Here is a 7,246-nt window from a genome sequence, read left to right as displayed (position 1 = left end):
ACACACACACACACACACACACACACACACAGAGAGAGAGAGAGAGAGAGAGAGAGAGAGAGAGAGAGAAGTATGAAAATCCTTCCAAGCCTACAAAAGAGGAAACGGCTAGAGAAGAAGCAACAGCTTAAGTGTAAACATCCAGATATAGTACTGAGTGCTTGCCTTGTGTGCATGAGACCCTAGGTTTGATTCCTAGCACTGTGTAACCCAGATATCGTAGTGTTTGCCTGTAATCATAGCACTCAAGAGATGGAGGAAGGAAAATCAAAAGTTCAAGGTCCTGGTCAACTATATAGCAAGTTGAGGCCAGCCTGGGCTACAAGAGACCTCATGTCACTAAAAGTAAGTAGGTAAATAAATAAATAAACAAACAAATAAATAAATAAAATAACCACACTTGGCTCTGGGTACCTTTGGACAGCATAGAAAGATGTAGTAATTTGGGAACCTGGGAACTGGATGCCTTGATTTATGCTTTTCCTCAAGAACTCTGGTACCTAGAGGGAGTCTCATGTCCATACACCATGCAGTGGCTGCAGCTGAGTGTGATTCCAGAGACACAGAGGTCTGAGTGAGATGGATGAAAGGACCCAGCTCTCCTTAAACACCGGGCAGGTGTTTCATCCTTAAAACATTGCTACAATTGACAGTCTCTTACAGAGCTGCAGCAAAGTCTGCCCGTGACTTAGTAACTTTTCTATTCCTGTAATAAAACACCCTGAGAAAGGCATCTTATAAAAGGAAGTGTTTAATTGGGCTTATGACTCCAGATGGTTACACACCATTAAGGCAGAGCAAAGACATGGCGTCAGGCACAGCAGAGAGCTCACATCTGGAAGTAGGATGCAGGGAGCACACTGTGAATGCCACATGTCTTTTGAAACCTCAAAGTCTGCTCCCACTACCCGCATGCTGTACCTCTTCCACCAAAGTCATGCCTCCTAATCCTTCCCAAATAGTTCCACCAACTGAGGACCAAGTGTTTAAACACACAAGCCTACGGGGTACAATCTCACACAAACCACCAATGCATGTTTTTATTGGATATTTAGAAGAGTGTAACTTTTCCCTTTCTTCTTCCTCTCTCTTTAATAAGCATGCTTTCTTAATACATTAGGTTTCCCTAACACTTATTTGGGCTTCTTTCCCCTGTCTTACACTCCGCTCATTCCCTATCATGTACCTCGCTGCCTATTACCCTGTGGCTGACTTCCATGTTGTCTTAACTCAAACAGCATGACCCTTTTCCTTCTCTTCTCCATTCTCCTCCCCTGGGTAGCTGCTAAAGTAATAGGATGTGTGCCCTGTGTGGTTTTTCTTTGAAACTCTAATGCAATTGTCCCAAGATTTAAAAACTGGTCAAAATCTCTATTCGCATTAATGATAAATCTTTAGGCCCTTGTGTAAAATGAAGGTTTCCCACAAAGATGGTAGAGGCATGGCAACCTGACTCTGGAAGCTGCCAGAATCTTGCTTGCTGCTCCAGTGGTCTTAGACAAAAGGACTACCTGTCATACAACCCATAAACCACCTTTATAACAGTTTGTTCTTTATGGGTGGCTATGTTTAGAGAAAACTATACAATTACATCAGCTTGCTCTGGTCCTGAGGGTACAGCCATGGTCGTGACTATTTAAAACGACTGCCCTGATTTGTAGCTAATCAAGCTTTGATGGCCCTGAAACCATTTCTGCCCAGTCCAGAGTGAGACCACGCCTCTGGAGGATTGCAGGGACTGGGACACAGGGGGAAATCAGCTTGGTGTACACATAGATCTTCATATGCCTGGAAGGTTTTCTCTGACTGGTGTGAATACCATTTCCCTGGTACATAGGCAGGCTCTTAGTTCGCTTTCTATTGCTGTCATAAATACCATAACCAAAAGCAACTTGGGGAGAAAAAAGGATTTGTTTCAGTTTCTATTTCTAGTCCATCATGAGACAGAACTTAGGGCAGGACCTCAAGGCAGGAACTGAAGCAGATGTCATGGAGAAGTGCTGCCTAGTGGCTTACCTCTCATGGCTTTCTCAGTCTGCTTTCTTATGCAACTCAGGTCGACCAGCACAGGGTAGTACCGCTCCCAGTGACCTGGGGCCTCCCACATCAGACTTGCCTCAACCGAAGCTCTTATTTGAGAAAAAGTTGCCAGATGCTGCTGGCTTGTGTCAAGTTGACGAAAAGATAACTGGACAGCGAGGGAGCTGGGAAATGCCCCTCCACGCTGCTCCCCCCTAATGTGACAGCCTCAGGTCAAATGAGAGCTTCTCTGGAGTGGTCTTTTTCTAGCTGCCTTGGTCAGATGGCTGGTTAAGCAGAGCCCGTGGAGCTGAGAGGTGGGGAGGGGGTCCTGGGAACCACTTGACCAGAACAGGAGTAGAGAGGATGCCATTAGAACTGTCACAGAGAACAACGTAGAGAGGCAGCAGTTATAGCAGCCACGTGGCCACGACGTCAACGTCAGTCCAGGTGAGAAGCAGCAAGGTGTCTCAGGAGACTCCAAAGGCATTGCAGCAGCTGCTCTGAGGGCTCAGGAGTCCCAGCTTCTTAGGTACTCAAGAGCAGTGCCAATTGTAGAGCTAAGAGTCCCACTGTCAGGAAGACAGTATGATGGCTGTACTGTTGCAAAGTAGCACCTATGGCTGCCCGGGCATTTGTGCTGTTGTTATTGTCATTGCTGCTGCCAAATGTTGATGGATACAGAGACTGCCAAAGAGCAGAGTGCCTTCTTGCTCACCATGATTTCTGCTGATAGGTGTGGGTGGGGACATGGGACAGGGTCTCATGTATAACAGGCTGGTCTTGAAGATGCTACGTAGCTGGAATTGTTCGTGAATTCCAGATTTCCCTTCTTGCACTTCCTAGGCATGTGCTACCACCCCCGTCTTAACCACAATTTCTACACCATAAAGGAAAAATAATATTGTTACATTCAACTTGCTTAAAACTTGCTAAGAGTCCTTTCATGTCCGATACTAGTGTACTTTTCTTGTCTGTGTCTAGTTACTAGATTAATGCTGACCACATAGTCTGAATTTCAATGGATTTCTCCTGCCTCTGCTTTATGGAAGCCATAATAGACAATTGATATAATTTTTCCCCTTAAACATTTGGTATAATTCACTAGCTTGCTTTTCTGTTGCTGTGATAAATACCATGACCAAAAGCACCTTGAGGGAGCAGGGGGTTTATTTCAACTTACAGGCTCGCTGAGGAATGCCTGGACAAGTGTTTCTAGGCAGGAACCTGGAGGCAGGAATGGAAGTGGAGATGGAGGATCACTTGCTCACTAGCTCATGCTCAGTTCCCTTTCCTATGCAGTGGAGTAGGTCAATCAACCCCCACCTCCATCCCAGCTCTAGGGCTCAGTAAGAGCTCCAGCAACTACCCAGCCTGTCACCCTTTTCCTCTGCCTTTATCCACTACCACTTTGTGACCCCCAGTCCTCAGGCTATCCCCGACACTGTCCTCTGTTCATCCTCATTGGCTTCCCGCAGCCTTCACAAGCAAACCAGCCATGAGGTTACCAAACATTTTTTTATTTTTTTATTTTTATTTTTTTTTGCATTCTACTTCTAAGCAGAGGGACCACCTGCCTCCCTACAGATGACTGATCTCACCAGAGACCCTAGAAGATGGTCTTGCCTACTTCCTTCACTCAGTATCTTTCTTGATTCTAGATATCATGGAGAACATTCCAAGAAATGGATTGTTTTTGTAATGACCAGCTTGCCTCAGGAGCAGCCAATAAGCCACCAGGAGGCAGCATGGTACAAGGGGGCTGGGACTGGGTTTGACTTTGGATTCTGCATCTAAATAACAGGTAATCTTCGTCTTCACCTCTCCAACCCCGTCTTCTGTGGAATTTAGATAATAGTATCTACCTGATGGGACTGTGACACAAAGCGTAGCCTTCAGGTTAAAGGAGAGGAAGCTGTGGCAGCTTCTCTTATGTTGTATTGTCTGCGTCCCCTAAGGACTTGATTTGGGACAATTTGACCTGTGAAAATTTTCTACGTTCTTAGAAGGAAGTATTTAATTATTGTGTGGATATGGTCAGGCACAAATTCATACTCTTCCAGCCCACTAAAGGAAGGATGCCACAGTCTGCTTCTGGGTGTGTGATGTATGTCGATACACAGCTGCATGGCTAAATCGAAGATTCCAAGGTAATTAATCAGTTAAATTTGATTCGGACAATTATCTTCTATTAGTTTTTAACTCATCCGCAGGTCTTAGTTAAACCCTCACTCTTACCAGTGCTTACAGGGATTTACCCACCAAGGCTCTTCGACACAGGCGAGGCTCAGACAGAAACGTACTGAAGGGGGGAGGAAGAGACCTAGCCTCAAGTTCAACTGGATGTGGGGTTTATATCTGCTAGAATAATTCTAAATTATCTCTTAAAAGATTGTTCAGTGCAGAGTGGTCATCCCTGAAACTGTTTACACAAAAACAACAAAACCCAGCTTGTGTGTGTGTGTGTGTGTGTGTGTGTGTGTGTGTGTGTACACATACATGGGAGTGCATATAACAAAGTAATAGTAATCAAAGTAAAAGAGGCCATCAGCTTGAGAGAGGAGAGACATGGGAGGGGCTTAAGGGAGGTAAGGAGGGGAAGTGATTTAGTTCTATTTTAATTTTTTTTTTTTTACTTTAAAGTGTTTTTTATTGGGTATTTCCTTTATTTNGCTGAAGTTGTTTATCAGGTTTAGGAGTTCTCTGGTAGAATTTTTGGGGTCACTTAAGTATACGATCATATCATCTGCAAATAGTGATATTTTGACCTCTTCCTTTCCAATTTGTATCCCTTTGACCTCCTTTTGTTGTCTAATTGCTCAAGCTAGAACATCAAGTACTATATTGAATAGATAGGGAGAGAGTGGGCAGCCTTGCCTAGTCACTGATCTTAGTGGGATTGCTTCATGTTTCTCTCCATTTAGTCTGATGTTGGCTACTGGTGTACTGTATGTTGCTTTTTATTATGTTTAGGTATGGGCCTTGAATCTTTCCAAGAGTTTTAACATGAAGGGATATGTTACAGTAAATTTCTCCAACCCAGATATGCCCTGGCAATGAAAACACAACACAATTTATATGATTACATGATGTGCACCTAGATTGGGCAGATCTACCACTACACTACCATCTTCCACAGCTTATGAGACCCCTTAGAACTTGCAGTTTCTCCAGGCCATGCGCTTCTGCTCTGCTTTTCTCCTTCTTCCTCCTCCTCTGCGTCCTCTCCCTCTTCCATTTTCTCCTTCTTCTCCCTCTCCTTCTGCTCCACCTTCCCTTTTATCTGCCCAATCACCAGCTCTCATTTATTTTATAAGTTAAGGTGGGAAGCAGGTTTACAGGAAATCACCTGAGTGCTGACGCATTCCTTGTTCTCAACCACTCAATGGAGAATGAAATTAACATCAAATATAATTAGCCCCAGGGCTATCCACAACAGGGATGTTGAATTTTGTCAATGCTTTTTCAGCATCTAATGAAACCATCATGTGGGTTTTTTTTCCTTTGAGTTTATGTAGTGGATTACATTGATGGATTTCCATATATTAAACCATCCCTGCACCCCTGGGATGAAACCTACTTGATCATGGTGAATGATCGTTTTGATGTGATTTTGGATTTGGTTTGCAAGAATTTTATTAGTTTTGCATTGATATTCATAAAGAAAATTGGTCTGAAGTTCTCTTTCTTTGTTGGGTCTTTGTGAGGTTTAACTGTAACTTTGTAGAATGAATTGGGCAGTGTTCCTTTGTGGAATAGTTTGAAGAGTATTGGTATTAGATCTTTTCTGAAGGTCTGGTAGAACTCTGCACTAAACCCATCTGGTCCTGGGCTTTTTTTTTTTTTTTTTTTTTTTTTTAATTGGGAGACTGTTAGTGACTGCTTCTATTTCTTTAGGGGTTATGAGACTGTTTAGATGTTTTATCTGATCCTGATTTAACTTTAGTATTTGGTATCTGTCTAGAAAATTGTCCATTTCATCCAGATTTTTCCAGTTTTGTTGAGTATAGGCTTTTATAGTAGGATCTGATGATTTTTTTGAATTTCCTCAGTTTCTGTGTTATGTCTCCCTTTTCATTTCTGATGTTGTTCATTTGGATACCCTCTCCGTGCCCTCTGGTTAGTCTGGCTAAGGGTTTATCTATCTTGTTGATTTTCTCAAAGAGCCAGCTCCTTGTTTTGTTGATTATTTGTATAGTTCTTTTTGTTTCTACTTGGTTGACTTCAGCCCTGTGTTTGATTATTTCTTGCTGTCCACTCCTCTTGGGTGAATTTTCTTTTTCTTTGTTCTAGAGCTTTTAGGTGTGCTGTTAAGCTGCTAGTGTATGCTCTCTCCAGTTTCTTTTTGGAGCTATGAGTTTTCCTCTTAGCACTGCTTTCATTGTGTCCCATAAGTTTGGGTATGTTGTACCTTCATTTTCATCAAATTCTAAAAAGTCTTTAATTTCTTTATTTCTTTCTTGGCCAAGTTATCATTGAGTAGAGTGTTATTCCACTTACATGTATATGTGGGCTTTCTGTTGTTTTTGTTGCTATTAAAGACCAGCCTTAGTCCATGGTGATCTGATAGGGTGCATGGGATTATTTCAATCTTCTTATATCTATTGAGGTAAGTTTTTTGAACAATTATATGGTCAGTTTTGGAGAAGGTACCATGAGGTGCTGAGAAGAAGGTTTATTCTTTTGTTTTAGGATGAAATGTTCTATAGGTACGTGTTAAATTCATTTGGTCCATAACTTCTGTTAGTTTCAGTGTATCTCTGTTTTGTTTGTGTTTCCATGATCTGTCCATTGATGACAATGGGGTGTTGAAGTCTCCCACTGTTATTGCATGAGGTGCAATGTATTCTTTGAGCTTCAGTAAAGTTTCTTTTATAAATGTGGGTGCCCTTGCATTTGGAGCATAGATGTTCAGAATTGAGAATTCTTCTTGGTAGATTTTTTCCTTTGAAGCATCCTTCAAAGCGTCCTTCCTTATCCTTTTTGATAACTTTTGTTTGAAAGACCATTTTATCTGATAATAGAATGACTACTCTAGCTTGTTTCTTGGGACCATTTGCTTGGAAAATTGTTTTCCAGCCCTTTACTCTGAAGTAGTGTTNGTNTTTGACACTGAGGTGTGTTTNCTGTATGCAGCAAAGTGCTGGGTCCTGTTTATATATCTAGTCTGTTGTCTATGTCTTTTTATTGGGGAATTGAGTCCATTGATGTTAGGAGATATTAAGGA

Source organism: Mus pahari, chromosome 2, assembly GCF_900095145.1.
Source record: "Mus pahari chromosome 2, PAHARI_EIJ_v1.1, whole genome shotgun sequence".
Classification (NCBI taxonomy): Eukaryota; Metazoa; Chordata; class Mammalia; order Rodentia; family Muridae; genus Mus; species Mus pahari.
Note: the sequence above shows the minus strand (reverse complement) of the source record.